Source organism: Pristiophorus japonicus, chromosome 4 (assembly GCF_044704955.1).
Source record: "Pristiophorus japonicus isolate sPriJap1 chromosome 4, sPriJap1.hap1, whole genome shotgun sequence".
NCBI classification, from domain to species: Eukaryota; Metazoa; Chordata; class Chondrichthyes; family Pristiophoridae; genus Pristiophorus; species Pristiophorus japonicus.
Window position 1 is genome coordinate 216,845,949 of NC_091980.1, and position 16,503 is coordinate 216,862,451.

Here is a 16,503-nt window from a genome sequence, read left to right on the forward strand (position 1 = left end):
ACCGAGCCTCCCCGAGCCCCGAGCCTCCCACAGCCCCGAGCCTCCCACAGCCCCGAGCCTCCCACAGCCCCGAGCCTCCCCGAGCCCCGAGCCTCCCACAGCCCCGAGCCTCCCACAGCCCCGAGCCTCCCACAGCCCCGAGCCTCCCCGAGCCCCGAGCCTCCCACAGCCCCGAGCCTCCCACAGCCCCGAGCCTCCCACAGCACGCCTCCCCGAGCCCTGAGCCTCCCACAGCACCGAGCCTCCCACAGCACCGAGCCTCCCCGAGCCCCGAGCCTCCCACAGCCCCGAGCCTCCCACAGCACCGAGCCTCCCCGAGCCCCGAGCCTCCCACAGCCCCGAGCCTCCCACAGCACCGAGCCTCCCCGAGCTCCGAGCCTCCCACAGCCCCGAGCCTCCCACAGCACCGAGCCTCCCCGAGCCCCGAGCCTCCCACAGCCCCGAGCCTCCCACAGCCCCGAGCCTCCCACAGCCCCGAGCCTCCCACAGCCCCGAGCCTCCCACAGCCCCGAGCCTCCCACAGCCCCGAGCCTCCCACAGCCCCGAGCCTCCCCGAGCCCCGAGCCTCCCACAGCCCCGAGCCTCCCACAGCCCCGAGCCTCCCACAGCACGCCTCCCCGAGCCCTGAGCCTCCCACAGCCCCGAGCCTCCCACAGCACCGAGCCTCCCACAGCACCGAGCCTCCCACAGCACCGAGCCTCCCCGAGCCCCGAGCCTCCCACAGCCCCGAGCCTCCCACAGCACCGAGCCTCCCCGAGCCCCGAGCCTCCCACAGCCCCGAGCCTCCCACAGCCCCGAGCCTCCCACAGCCCCGAGCCTCCCACAGCCCCGAGCCTCCCACAGCCCCGAGCCTCCCACAGCACCGAGCCTCCCACAGCACGCCTCCCCGAGCCCCGAGCCTCCCACAGCCCCGAGCCTCCCACAGCACCGAGCCTCCCACAGCACGCCTCCCCGAGCCCTGAGCCTCCCACAGCCCCGAGCCTCCCACAGCACCGAGCCTCCCACAGCACGCCTCCCCGAGCCCTGAGCCTCCCACAGCGCCAAGCCCTGAGCCTCCCACAGCACCGAGCCCCAAGCCTCCCACAGCACCGAACCCCGAGCCTCCCACAGCACCGAGCCCCGAGCCTCCCACAGCACCAAGCACCGAGCCCCGAGCCTCCCACAGCACTGAGCCCCGAGCCTCCCACAGCACCGAGCCTCCCCGAGCCCTGAGCCTCCCACAGCACCAAGCCTCCCCGAGCCCCGAGCCTCCCACAGCACCGAGCCTCCCCGAGCCCCGAACCTTCCACAGCGCCGGGGAAAGTGGGCGGCAGATGGGGAGAGCGAGAAGTGGGGAGAGAGCTTGGTGGGGGGTGGGGAGAGGGAGAGAGAGCTTGTTCGGGGGGATGTAGTGTATGTAGGCACCTTTAGTAATGACTCCACGTGGCAGGGTGTGATACTTAAACTGTGCAGACCTGCAGTCCTTTATTAGCAGCTCCTGAGTGACGACAACAAGCTGTGTGTTCCTTTTTATACTGGGTTACCTGCCGTGTGCAGGCAACCCCTGGGTCTCCAGCAACAGCACCCTCTAGTGTACCGGTAAGGTGTGTACAGTGCATTCAATGTTGCATACATCACACAGTGAACAGGCATGCCAACACAACAATACTCCCCCCTGAGCATTTTTCATACACTAGTTGTCATGACCAGGGGAGGTGATCAGTGGTGGGCTATTGGAGGTTGTGGTGAGGGTTGTGTGGTTGCCAGGTGTGACCCTTGTGCTTGAGGCTGGCCTCGTACGTTTCCCCTCCCTCACACACAGACCAAGTGGGTGTCACTGTTGTGGGATCCCTCGGGGAGGTAGCCACGGTAGCAGTGGGTGGGGTGTATACACTGTGATGTGGGTAGTTGTGGGGTGGTGGGCAGGGCCACAAGACTGGGTGGGCTTCTTGTCCACCAATGGGGATGTGGGTCAGGTCATCCCAGGGGTTTGCCAGGGAAGCTGGAGGGTATTGGCCTCATGCTTCTGGTGTTGGCCCTGGTGGCCAGGGGCTGTAGGGCTGGTCTGGTGCAGGTTGCCATTGATGGTGTCTGGGCTGCCATTGACCACTGTCCCTGTAGTGGATCTGCTCCCACTGCCTGTGTGTGTGTCCTGCAAGGGGCATCACATTCGTTCTAAAGGTCCAGGCTACATGGTCAGGTAGCCTGCTGGATCTGGGGGTCTCCCACAGGGGGATTCCATTGGCATAAGCATGGTCTCCAATGTGCTTTGGCAGTGTCCTACCAGTATACATGACACCTTAGCTCTGATCATACATTGTCGAGCCTGCATTATACATTCTAGCACTTGCATCACTTTTGGGTGTCCTGGTTTCAACAGACATGGTTACATTAAGCATTTCACAATCTCTATCATTATTGTTAAGCATAATAAACTTGTTTTTAACCTTACTGACACCTGCATTCATCTCATTAGTCACATTAATTAAACCAGCATCACAATTTATGCTTACATTGTATACATTTTCATACTTGCACCTCTTAATTGCATCTTTAGCTTTAAAGTCCGTGTACTCAAATAGTTGGAACTTCCCCTTTAAATTTTTTTGGTTACCGGGCTCCTTTAAGGGAGCCTTCAAATCCGATTGGCCGCTCAATGTCACATGATGTTCCTCCATGTTGACTCATGGCATGGAGGAGGCCATTTTGAATGCAAGTCTGCTGCTTGTGGTGCTGCAGCCATTTTGTGGTGCTCTTCTCTTCCACATGCTTGTGGTGCTGCAGCCATTTTGTGGTCTTGCTGCAGGCAGGCTGTGATGCTCTTTTCTTCCACAGCAACACCTCGCCTGATGTGGACCCGGTTCATCCAATTCCTGCCCAGCAGCGTGGGACCGTCGCTGGCTACAATCCACAGGGGGAGTTTGTTTAACACGCTGCCCTAGGACACCTGGACGTCTACACTGCCAACGATTTGGATTTTACCTTTGGTATAGGTGAGCAGCTTTGCCTGGACTGGAGACAGTTTTGGTCGAGTGGCAGGATTCCTCCAAATTTTTTCAAAGGTCTTTTGGCTCATCACAGACTGGCTCGCCCCATGTCGATCTCCATGGAGACTGGGACCCCGTCGATGTCCACTTCCATCATCCACGGAGAACTTCCGGTGGAGCAGATAAAGATTCCATACTCTTCTTCCAGGGTTTGAGCAGCTTCATCTTCATCTGTGTCGGAGCCCCGGTGATTAGCCAACTCATCACAGACACAGTGAGTACAGCCTTTTCTGCACATTCTCTGAAGGTGCCCTTTTTCTTTGCAGCCTTTGCATGCATAGTCTTTGTAGCAGCACTGGTGGGCCCTGTGGTTTTCTCCACAGCGCCAGCACGGGGCCATGGCCCCATGTGGCTGACTCGGGGTTGCGGGACTCGGGGCAGCATTTCTGCCTTTAGAAGTGTCCATGCGGTGCACTGCGCTCGCCGGTTTAGAGTCCTGGGTCAGTATTCGCCTGAAGTCGCTGGCCGAAACCATGTAGGCCTCGCTCGCTTGAATTGCTTTCTGCAGGGTGACTGTGATGTCAACCGAGAGGAATTTGTGTAGGAGGCCTTCGTGTCCAATTCCGATGACAAATATGTCCCTTAGTGCTTCATTAAGGTGGTCGCCAAAATCACACGGTGCAGCTAGTCTTCTTAAGTGTGCAGCATACTTGGCAATTTCTTGGCCCTCAGGTCGCCGGTAAGTGTAGAACCGGTGCCTGGCTGTGAGGATGCTTTCTTTCGGTTTTAGTTGTTCCTGTATGATTGTTACAAGTTCCTCATAGCTCTTGATGGTTGTCTTCTCCGGGGCGAGTAAGTCCAGATGGTGGGCCCACAACTGCTAAGCAGGATGGCCCTGCATTTGTTCGGTAGTGTAGCCGGTGTGTCCCCGCCCAGGTCGTTGGCTATAAAGAAGTGTTCCAATCTTTTCACAAAAGCACCCCAATCTTTTCCCTCTGTAAATTGCTGAAAGTTGCTGAGGTTAGACATGTTGAGCATGTAGTTCGTGATCCCATATTCCCATCGCCAGTTGTAGTGTATGTAGGCATCATTAGCAAAGACTCTACGAGGCAGGGTATGGTACTTAAACTGTGCAGACCTGCAGTCCTTTATTAGCAGCTCCTGAGTGACAACAACAAGCTGTGTGTTCCTTTTTATACTGGGTTACCTGCCGTGTGCAGGCAACCCCTGGGTCTCCAGCAACAGCACCCTCTAGTGTACCGGTAAGGTGTGTACAGTGCAAGGGTACATACAATGTTGCATACAGTGTTACAGACATCACACAGTGAACAGGCATGCCTACACAACAGGGGCAGAGAGAGAGAGAACTTGAGGGGGGAGAGAGAGCTTCAAAGGGGGGAAAAGAGAAAGAGAAAGTGTGGGGGGAGGGGGTGTGGGGGAGAGAGGCACAGGTGAGTGAGGATGGGATCGGAGGGGAGAGAGGAAACTCAGAGACGACGTTCTTCCTAGGACTGGTATGTGCAAGTTCGGTGCGTGAGTTACAAGGGACATCGTTGGGGTGGATGAAATCCAGAAATCATGAGACTGTCACTATTCACTTCATACCCAATAAACATGTTAACAATCCGCAAGCAATGCCCCATCTATGGGGTGGGGTGGGGCGGGGGAAGTAAGGTATTGCGCTTGGGTAAGGGTCTTCAGCTGGCGGAGGGATACACTTACATTGGGGTAATGAACTTCAGCTGTGGGAGGTAGCACATGTGCTGGGGTAAGGGTCTTCAGCTGGGGGAGGGGTGCACTTACGCTGGACTTCGGCTGGTGGCTTTTGGGGAGATCTATCCTCTGTGGCTTCTGAAGTCAAAATGGATGGAATTACAAATTAGAAATTCACTCAGAACTTGGGCTGGGCGGTTCCAGATACTCATTTCAGAGGAACTTCAGGATGTGGCTGGTCCCCTTGGAGGATAAATCAGCAATAATTCTGGAGAGCCAATCAGAGAAACGGCTGCATTTCAGTTGGTCCAAATAGATGCATCCTCTTTATATACCTGTCGAAGCTCTGACTATCTGTTTATATATTTTTTGCTAGTTTACTCTCATAATACATCTTTCTCTTGATTATTCTTTCAGTCGTCCTTTGCTGGTTTCTAAAAATTTCCCAATCCTCTGGCCTCCCTCTAATCTCGGCAACATTGTATGCCATTGTTTCGTTAAATGTCTGCCACTGCTTATTAACCATCTTACACTTTAATCTAATTTCCCAGTCCACTTCAGCCAACTCTGCCTTCATACCTTTGTAATCACCTTTATTTAAGATCAGGACACTGGTTTGAGATCCAACTTTCTCACCCTCCAACTGAATTTGAAATTCAACCATGCTACGATCACTCTTTTCTGGAGGATCCTTTATTAGGAGATCGTTTATTAATCCTGTCTTACGCAGTACCAGATCAAAGATAGCCTGCTCCTTGGCTGGTTCCACAGCATATTGTTCAAGGAAGCCATCCCAGATACACATAGCAACATAGAAAATAGGTGCAGGAGTAGGCCATTCGGCCCTTCGAGCCTGCACCACCATTCAATAAGATCATGGCTGATCATTCACCTCAGTACGCCTTTCCTGCTGTCTTTCCATATCCCTTGATTCCGTTAGCCGTAAGGGCCATATCTAACTCCCTCTTGAATATATCCAATGAACTGGCATCAATGACTCTCTACGGTAGAGAATTCCACAGGTTAACAACTCTCTGAGTGAAGAAGTTTCTCATCTCAGTCTTATCCTTAGACTGTGTCCTCTGGTTCTGGACTTCCCCAACATCGGGGACATTCTTCCTGAATCTAACCTGTTTAATCCCATCAGAATTTTATATGTTTCGATGAGATCCCCTCTCATCCTTCGAAACTCAAGTGAATACAGGCCCAGTCGATCCAGTCTCTCCTCATATGTCAGTCCTGCAATCCCAGGAATCAGTATGATGAACCTTCGCTGCACTCCCTCAATAGCAAGAACATCCTTCCTCAGATTAGGAAACCAAAACTGAACACAGTATTCCAGGAGAGGTCTCACCAAGGCCCTGTACAACTGCAGTAAGACCTCCCTGCTCCTATACTCAAATCCCCTAGCTATGAAGGCCAACATATCATTTGCCTTCTTCACTGCCTGCTGTACCTGCATGCCAACTTTCAATGACTGATGTACCATGACACCCAGGTCTCGTTGTGTTTCCCCTTTTCCTAATCTGCCGCCATTCAGATAATATTCTGCCTTCCTGTTTTTGCCACCAAAGTGGATAACGTCACATTGATCCACATTATACTGCATCTGCCATGCATTTGCCCACTCATCTAACCTGTCCAAGTCACCCTGCAGCCTCTTAGCATCCTCCTCACAGCTCACACCGCCACCCAGCTTAGTGTCATCTGCAAACTTGGAGATATTACACTCAATTCCTTCATTTAAATCGTTAATGTATATTGTAAATAGCTGGGGTTCCAGCACTGAGCCCTGCGGCACCCCACTAGTCGCTGCCTGCCATTCTGAAAAGGACCCATTTATCCCGACTCTCTGCTTCCTGTCTGCCAACCAGTTCTCTATCCACGTCAGTACATTACCCCCAATACCATGTCCTTTAATTTTGCACACCAATCTCTTGTGCGGAACCTTGTCAAAAGCCTTTTGAAAATCCAAATACACTACATCCACTGGTTCTCCCTTGTCCACTCTACTAGTTACATCCTCAAAAAAATTCTAGAAGATTTGTCAAGCATGATTTTCCTTTCATCAATTCATGCTGACTTGGTCCGATCCTGTCACTGCTTTCCAAATGCGCTGCTATTTCATCTTTAATAATTGATTCCGACATTTACCCCACTACTGATGTCAGGCTAACCAGTCTATAATTACCCATTTTCTCTCTCTCTCCATTCTTAAAAAGTGGTGTTACATTAGCAACCGTCCAGTCCATAGGAACTGATCCAGATTCGATAGACTGTTGGAAAATGATCACAAATGCATCCACTATTTCTAGGGCCACTTCCTTAACTACTCTGGGATGCAGACTATCAGGTCCCGGGGATTTATCGGCCTTCAATCCCATCAATTTCCCTAACAGAATTTCCCGCCGAATAAGGATTTCCTTCAGTTCCTCCTTCTCACTAGACCCTTGGTCCCCTAGTATTTCCAGAAGGTTATTTGTGTCTTCCTTCGTGAAGACAGAACCAAAGTATTTGTGCAACTGGTCTGCCATTTCTTTATTCCCCATTATAAATTCACCTGAATCTGACTGCAAGGGACCTGCGTTTGTCTTCACTAATCTTTTTCTCTTCACATATCTATAGAAGCTTTTGCAGTCAGTTTTTATGTTCCCAGCAAGCTTCCTTTCATACTCTATTTTCCCCCTCCTAATTAAACTCTTTGTCCTCCTCTGCTGAATTCTAAATTTCTCCCAGTCCTCAGGTTTGCTGCTTTTTCTGGCCAATTTATATACCTCTTCCATGGATTTAACACTCTCCTTAATTTCCCTTGTTAGCCACGGTTGAGCCACCTTCTCCGTTTTATTTTTACTCCAGACAGGGATGTACAATTGTAGAAGTTCATACATGTGATCTTTAAATGTTTACCATTGCCTATCCACCGTCCACCTTTTAAGTATCATTTTCCAATCTATTCTAGCCAATTCACATCTCATACCATCGAAGTTACCTTTCCTTAAGTTCAGGACACTAGTCTCTGAATTAACTGTGTCACTCTCCATCTTATTAAAGAATTCTACCATATTATGGTCACTCTTCCCCAAGGGGTCTCGCACAACAAGATTGCTAATTAGTCCTTTCTCATTACACATCACCCAGTCGAGGATGGCCAGCCCTCTAGTTGGTTCCTCGACATATTGGTCTAGAAAACCATCCCTAATACACTCCAGGAAATCCTCCTCCACCGTATTGCTACCAGTTTGGTTAGCCCAATCTATATGTAGATTAAAGTCGTCCATGATAACTGCTGTACCTTTATTGCATGCATCCCTAATTTCTTGTTTGATGCTGTCCCCAACCTCACACTACTGTTTGGTGGTTTGTGGTTTGTACACAACTCCCACTAGCTCTATGAACACTCTTATGAACTCTTCCTCAAGGCTACCTTGGCCAATTTATTTTATCCAATCAATATGAAGATTAAAATTGCCCATGATTTTTCTCGTACCTTTCATGCAAGCCTCCATTATTTCTTGATTTATATTCTGTCCAAATTTGTAGCTACTGTTAGGGGTCCTATAGACTACACCTAGCATTGACTTCTTCCCCTTATTATTTCTTATCTCCACCCAAACTAATTTTACATCTTGATCTTCTGAGCCAATATCATTTCTCACTACTGCACTGATCCCATTATCAGAGCTTTCCCACCTCCTTTTCCTTTCTGTCTATCCTTCCGAATTGTCAAATACCCCTGAATATTTAGTTCCGAGCCTTGGTCACCTTGCAACTACGTCTCTGTAATGTCTATCAGATCATACCCATTTATATCTATTTGTACTGTCAACTCATCTATCTTGTTAGGAATGCTGCGTCCATTAAGATAAAGAGCTTTTGATATGCAGCGGTGTGGGTGCAGAGTGGCCGATAGAGCCGCGAAATTCAACTTTTGCCGATTTGCAGCTAACAAGCCAGCTGCTCCCTGGCTTTCTTAAAGGGCAGGGTTTGCAACTAGGCCCTGAGCAGGGAAGCAGTTTGAATCAAGGGCATGGTGAATCCAGGAGGAGCAAGGAGGGTCGGAAGATTTTTCGACGCAGAACTGGAGACTCTCATAGAGGCTGTAGAGGGAAGGAGGCACATTTTCTAGCCCGACACAGGCCGACCGGCTCACGCTGACCTGATGAATGTTAGTGCATGCTCCCCCAACTCCTCAACTTCCATCTGAGACCCTCTTTTTCACCTTCTCTTATTTCCAACCTTCACTATATAGTCACTGAAGCACCATTTGCTTGTTGATCCCTGTATATTTATGTGTGCGTTCTTGCAATGGAGTCTCCCTTTCATGTAAGAGTTACAGCTGCATGTAATGGACCAACACTTGCATTTATTGCTGAGGCCTCATGACACTGCTACTCAGCAAGCCTTATTTGCTTTGCAGGTGAAGGTTTCTCACAACCGTGTTGAGCAACAGAGGACTGGTGGTGGCGAGCCAGAGATCCAGCAGCTCACTCACCTGGAAGAAAGGGTTCAGAGGCTAGTGAGCCCACATGTTGCCTTCCCTGTGGCTGCCGGTCGTGTCGATCCCGCTGGGGGCAACCTTGGTAAGTGAAGGCCTTCCTTTAATGTCATCTGTCATTGAAAGTGCCAACGCCTACCGGGCATTTGCAAATGATAGTGTACAAGTTGCAGGCTGCATACTGCAATGCCCTACCTCACCCTCACAGGAGCCCTTGTGCCATTTATGATTGCAGATGAGACCCTGAGTGTGAACCAAAGCCAGGACGACAGCATTGAGGGCATTGGCAGCCGAGGCCATGGAGAGACCGCTGATGAGAGTGGGAGGCAAAGCCATGATGACAGCCTTGAGGACATTGGCAGCCGACGCCATGATGGCACCCTAGACGCCACTCCACCTGTTGGTGCCATGTCCAATGAGGCCGAGGAAGAGGGGGACACTGCTGCCAGCATCGCGCCACTGCTTCCTACAGTCGCACGCATCAGCTCAGATACTGGGAGTACGCGGTCCGATCTATTAGACATAGCAGAGGGGTCTGCACTGGGTGATGCACAGGTGATCCACAGCATGGTCAAGGGCAAAGGCAATCTGGGGTGCCATCTCTCCGGGGGGCGAGGTCGCACACGAGTTCTGCTAAAGAGGATTCAAATAAGCCCATCGATGTTAGGGCTTATGAAAGAAGAGTGGAGACCATGCTTTCCCAGATGTTGGGGGCAATGGCAAGAGTGCCGGAGGGCCTGTCACAAGCGATCAGGAGCATGGAGGAGTCTGCCTCCTGCATTGTGGACAGCTCTGCGCACATCATGGAGCCTATCATTGCCAGTGTGCAGACGATAGTGGATTCCCTGAGTGACCGTGCAGATCCAGCTGTGATGCCGCGTGTCATTGGCGTGCAGCAGCTGCCATTACAGCACAGGCACAACGGAACCAACGTCTCAGTGCTGTATTGGAGAGGATGGCCACGGCCCTGGAAGCTCAGAATGCTCTTATGCACTCTAGCCAACAGGCCAGTAGCTTCTTACTGCTGTCATCTCTGGTGGCATCGAGACTGTATCTGCTCTCATGCAGTCTCAGCTGGATGCCTTGAGAGAGCTGATTGTTGTCATCGTGACTGGGTCCACCACGGTCTACCACAGGGGACCTTCCGGTGTCGCGCCACGCTACCAACCTGTGCTCCCTCAGATTGGTGGCAATGGTGAAGTGCTGCCCCGGGGGAGTGGGGTAGGCTCCTCGGACCAGGATGATGATGTGGTCTCTCAGGATCACAGAAGTCCTGACACCAGACCTGACACTCCGCCATTGTCGACAAGCATGGACCCGCCCGAGCCAAGGTTAACTGAATGCACCGAGGAGGGTGCTGCCCAGTCTTTCAACGCGCAACACAGCAGCCTTCCCAGACCCATGATGCAGCCACAGGGGAGACACTGCGGTGTAGTTCAAGAATAGGCTTGCGTAAGGGGGTTATGAGGAGATGCACAAGGGTGAGAAATGATTGTGTATGTTTTTTCCACCTTTATTTCTTGTGTAATAAATCTTTATTTTATGTTCCAATATCTGTGCAGGTCTCTCATTTCACTGTGGGAAATGACGTGTGCAAAGGCTCATTGGTTTGGCCATGGAGATGCAAAGATGCTAGGTGAAGTGGGCATGAGCTCATCGGAAACAAGCAGCAATTAGATGCATGTGCACTTCCCTTGCAGGGTCCAGATGGTGATGCCGCCTCTTGTGTGGCTGGCGACCCGCATCCTGGTCCTCCTCCGGTGTCTCCTCCTCCTCCTCTTCGTGCGCGTCGTGCTCCTGCACCTCCTCCTCCTAGTCCTCCTCCTCAGGTGGTACTGGTGGCTCGTCCTCCAAGGGTTCTGCCTTCATGATTGCCAGGTTGTGAAGCATGCAGTAGACGACCACGAATAGGGAGACTCGCTCAAGCGAGTACTGCAACACTCCACCAGAGCGATCCAGTCAATGGAACCTCTGCTAAAAGATCCCAATACACTGCTCAATTAAGCACCTGGTGGCTGAATAAGAGTCAATGCAGGCTTGTTGTGCAGCAATCCTGGGGTTGCGAAGGGGAGTCAGCAGCCAAGTGCAGGTTGGGTAGCCCCTGTCTCCAAGCCACAATCTTGGTTTGGGCCAGAAAAGAAGCCTGGCACACCTGTCTGGCGCAGAACGAAAGCATCATGGCTGCTGCCAGGATATCGGGCATCAACTGCTATGAGTTTGCGGTGGTGGTCGCACAACAGCTGGACATTGAGGGAGTGGAATGTCTTGCGGTTCCTGAACATCTCAGGATTGTTTGTGCTGCGCTCAAATGTGACGTGGATGCAGTCAATGGCACCCTGAACCCTGGGGATGCCTTCAATTTACACGAATCCGGTCTGCCACTCCAATTGCTTCTCTCTGCTCATCGGGAAGGAAACATAGTTGCTCCTTCTCTTATCGAGAGCATCTGTCAATTGACGGATGGAGCTATGCGCAGTGAACTGAGAAATGTTTGATATGTCTGCTATAACAACTTGGAATGAGCCAGTGGCATAGAAATTGAGTGCTATGGTCACTTTCTTTGCGACGGTCAGAGTTGTCCTCAGCCTTGTCTGTGGCTGGAGGTCTGACTGCAGGAGATTGCATAGTTACCTGACGATGTCCTTCCGGAATCGAAGTCTACAGAGACATTGGTCACTTGTCAGGTCCATGAACAAAAACTGCTGCCTGTAGACCCTTGCACGATAGGGCCTTCCCCCCCACGTCTGTGGTCGCAACTTCCGATGGCAGCTGCCTCATTGCCTTCTCCCTCATGCTCTTGCTGCTCCTCACCCTCTGCATTCTGCTGCTGCTGACAAGCATCCGCCTCCTGTGCATCCTGCCTTCTCTCGATTTTTCCCACTATCTGGTATGGGAAGTCAGCGTACCAGACCCTCCTGCTGACGGCAGGTTCTTCCTGGGTCACTTCTCTGGGTTGAGGGCTGTTGCCATTTCCATGGCCTTCTGCATGTTGGGCATCCATGTTTGCTGTGTCCCTTGCCCGCTGCCTCTTGAGCTGTTCCAGACGGCACCGCCTTCTCCTGCGTGCGTCCCTGCGGCGCATAATGTATAGGAGGCGTTCCGCTACCAGAACTAAGCCCATTGTCTAGGCAAGTACAACCTCCACAATATGGCCTCTGTGTTGTATAGATTGAGGGCCCTAGCCCACTAGCACTCAATGTTGTTCTGAAAAGGGCAACTGACAGACTTGTGAGAAGTCCAAAAAATGGAGATGCACACAACACGCCTTGAAAGTCCGCTGGCAGTCTTGATCCGGCATTGTGCTCAAAAAAACTATCGGAGGCACCGACAGGCGGCCGAAAGACTTTTTGGCCTAAATCTTCATCCTAGGTGGAGCCGCAATGGTGCGCACTCTGATGACGTCTTTAAGGACGCAACTGCAAGAACGGGATGGAAGTGGGGGGAACGGGTTGGATCGTCATACTGCAGCAAAAAGTGCTGAGGGGAATTCCGCGAACATTGGCCAGTCCGCCGCAAATCAGCGGCCATTCCACGCTGCCCCGTAGCCGCTGCTTTCCGGTGGCCAGAGGCCTTATTGGAAGGCCGGCTTTCGGCCCCCCGCTTTCAACTTCATCCTTATTTCAACACCATTCATGGAATACATACATAAGAACATAAGAACATAAGAATTAGAAACAGGAGTAGGCCATCTAGCCCCTCGAGCCTGCTCCGCCATTCAACAAGATCATGGCTGATCTGGCCGTGGACTCAGCTCCACTTACTCGCCCGCTCACCGTAACCCTTAATTCCCTTATTGGTTAAAAATCTATCTATCTGTGACTTGAATACATTCAATGAGCTCGCCTCAACTGCTTCCTTGGGCAGAGAATTACACAAATTGACAACCCTCTGGGAGAAGAAATTCCTTCTCAACTCGGTTTTAAATTGGCTCCCCCGTATTTTGAGGCTGTGCCCCCTAGTTCTAGTCTCCCCGACCAGTGGAAACAACCTCTCTGCCTCTATCTTGTCCATCCCTTTCATTATTTTCAATGTTTTTATAAGATCACCCCTCATCCTTCTGAACTCCAACGAGTAAAGACCCAGTCTACTCAATCTATCATCATAAGGCAACCCCCTCATCTCCGGAATCAGCCTAGTGCATCGTCTCTGTACCCCTCCAAAGCTAGTATATCCTTCCTTAAGTAAGGTGACCAAAACTGCACGCAATACTCCAGGTGCGGCCTCACCAATACCCTATACAGTTGCAGAAGGACCTCCCTGCTTTTGTACTCCATCCTTCTCGCAATGAAGGCCAACATTCCATTCGCCTTCCTGATTACCTGCTGCACCTGCAAACTAACTTTTGGGGATTCATGCACAAGGACCCCCAGGTCCCTCTGCACTGCAGCATGTTGTAATTTCTCCCCATTCAAATAATATTTCTTTTTACTGTTTTTTTTCCCAAGGTGGATGACCTCACGCTTTCCGACATTGTATTCCAGCTGCCAAACCTTAGCCCATTCGCTTAGCCTATCTAAATCTCTTTGCAGCCTCTATGTGTCCTCTACACAACCTGCTTTCCCACTAATCTTTGTGTCATCTGCAAATTTTGTTACACTACACTCTGTCCCCTCTTCCAGGTCATCTATGTATATTGTAAACAGTTCTCCCAGCACCGATCCCTGTGGCACACCACTAACCATCGATTTCCAACCCGAAAAGGACCCAATTATCCCGACTCTCTGCTTTCTGTTCGCCGGCCAATTCTCTATTCATGCTAATACATTTCCTCTGACTCCGCGTACCTTTAACTTCTGCAGTAACCTTTTGTGTGGCACCTTATCGAATGCCTTTTGAAAATCTAAATACACCACATCCATCGGTACACCTCTATCCATCATGCTCGTTATATCCTCAAAGAATTCCAGTAAATTAGTTAAACATGATTTCCCCTTCATGAATCTATGCTGCGTCTGCTTGATTGCACTATTCCTATCTATATGTCCCGCTATTTCTTTCTTAATGATAGTTTCAAGCATTTTCCCCACTACAGCTGTTAAATTAACTGGCCTATAGTTACCTGCCTTTTGTCTGCCCCCTTTTTTAAACAGAGGCGTTACATTAGCTGCTTTCCAATCCGCTGGTACCTCCCCAGAGTCCAGAGAATTTTGGTAGATTATAACGAATGCATCTGCTATAACTTCCGCCATCTCTTTTAATACCTGGGATGCATTTAATCAGGATCAGGGGACTTGTCTACCTTGAGTCCCATTAGCCTGTCCAGCACTACCCCGCTAGTGATAGTGATTGTCTCAAGGTCCTCACTTCCCACATTCCTGTGACCAGCAATTTTTGGCATGGTTTTTGTGTTTTCCACTGTGAAGACCGAAGCAAAATAATTGTTTAAGGTCTCAGCCATTTCCACATTTCCCATTATTAAATCCCCCTTCTCATCTTCTAAGGGACCAACATTTACTTTAGTCACTCTTTTCCGTTTTATATATGTGTAAAAGCTTTTACTATCCGTTTTTATGTTTTGCGCAAGTTTACCTTCGTAATCTATCTTTCCTTTCTTTATTGCTTTCTTAGTCATTCTTTGCTGTTGTTTAAAATTTTCCCAATCTTCTAGTTTCCCACTAACCTGGCCACCTTATACGCTTTGGTTTTTAATTTGATACTCTCCTTTAGTTCTTTGGTTATCCACGGCTGGTTATCCCTTCTCTTACCACCCTTCTTTTTCACTGGAAGATATTTTTGTTGAGCACTATGAAAGAGCTCCTTAAAAGTCCTCCACTGTTCCTCAATTGTGCCACCGTTTAGTCTGTGTTTCCAGTGTAATTTAGCCAACTCTGCCCTCATCCCACTGTAGTCCCTTTGTTTAAGCATAGTACGCTCGTTTGAGACACTACTTCCTCATCCTCAATCTGTATTACAAATTCAACCATACTGTGATCACTCATTCCGAGAGGATCTTTTACTAGGAGATCGTTTATTAATCCTGTTTCATTATACAGGATCAGATTTAAGATAGTTTGCTCCCTTGTAGGTTCTGTAACATACTGTTCTAAGAAACAATCCCGTATGCATTCTATGAATTCCTCCTCCAGGCTACCCCGTGCGATTTGATTTGACCAATCGATATGTAGGTTAAAATCCCCCATGATTACTGCCGTTCCTTTTTCACATGCCTCCATTATTCCCTTGATTATTGCCCTCCCCACTGTGAAGTTATTATTTGGGGGCCTATAAACTACACCCACTAGTGACTTTTTCCCCTTACTATCTCTAATCTCCACCCACAATGATTCAACATTTTGTTAATTAGAGCCAATATCGTCTCTCAAAACTGCCCTGATATCATCCTTTATTAACAGAACTACCCCACCTCCTTTCCCTTCTTGTCTATCTTTCCGAATCGTCAGATACCCCTGTATGTTTAATTCCCAGTCTTGGCCACCCTGCAACCACGTTTCTGTAATGGCCACCAAATCATACCCATTTGTAACCCAACTCATTTACTTTATTTCGAATGCTGCGTGCATTTAGGTAGAGTGTTTTAATACTAGTTTTTAAACCATGATTTTTAGTTTTGACCCCTCCTGCAGCCCCTTTATATTCAGTGGCCCTTTTTGTTTTTTGCCTTGGGTTTCTCTGCCCTCCACTTTTACTCATCTCCTTTCTGTCTTTTGCTTATGTCTCCTTTTTGTTTCCCTCTGTCTCCCTGCATTGGTTCCCATCCCCCTGCCATGTTAGTTTAACTCCTCCCAACAGCACTTGCAAACACTCCCCCTAGGACATTGGTTCCGGTCCTGCCCAGGTGCAGACCGTCCGGTTTGTACTGGTCCCACCTCCCCCAGAACCGGTTCCAATACTCCAGGAATTTGAATCCCTCCCTGCTGCACCACTGCTCAAGCCACGTATTCATCTGAGCTATCCTGCGATTCCTACTCTGACTAGCACGTGGCACTGGTAGCAATCCTGAGATTACTACTTTTGAGGTCCTACGTTTTAATTTAGCTCCTAGCTCCTTAAATTTGTCTCGTAGGACCTCATCCCTTTTTTTTACCTATATTGTTGGTACCAATGTGCACCACGACAACTGGCTGTTCACCCTCCCTTTTCAGAATGTCCTGCACCCGCTCCGAGACATCCTTGACCCTTGCACCAGGGAGGCAACATTCCATCCTGGAATCTCGGTTGCAGCCGCAGAAACGCCTATCTATTCCCCTTACAATCGAATCCCCTATCACTATCGCGCTCCCACTCTTTTTCCTGCCCTCCTGTGCAGCAGAGCCAGCCACAGTGCCAAGAACTTGGCTGCTGCTGCCCTCCCCTGATGAGTCATCCCCC

At 50.1% G+C, this 16,503-nt stretch overlaps 1 protein-coding gene across 7 annotated transcripts in view; it reads left to right on the forward strand.

The window, feature by feature from the left end:
* The window catches only part of slc25a21 (solute carrier family 25 member 21), a 760,401-nt gene that overhangs the window by 634,087 nt on the left and 109,811 nt on the right, over positions 1-16,503 (forward strand). The window lies entirely within an intron of this gene.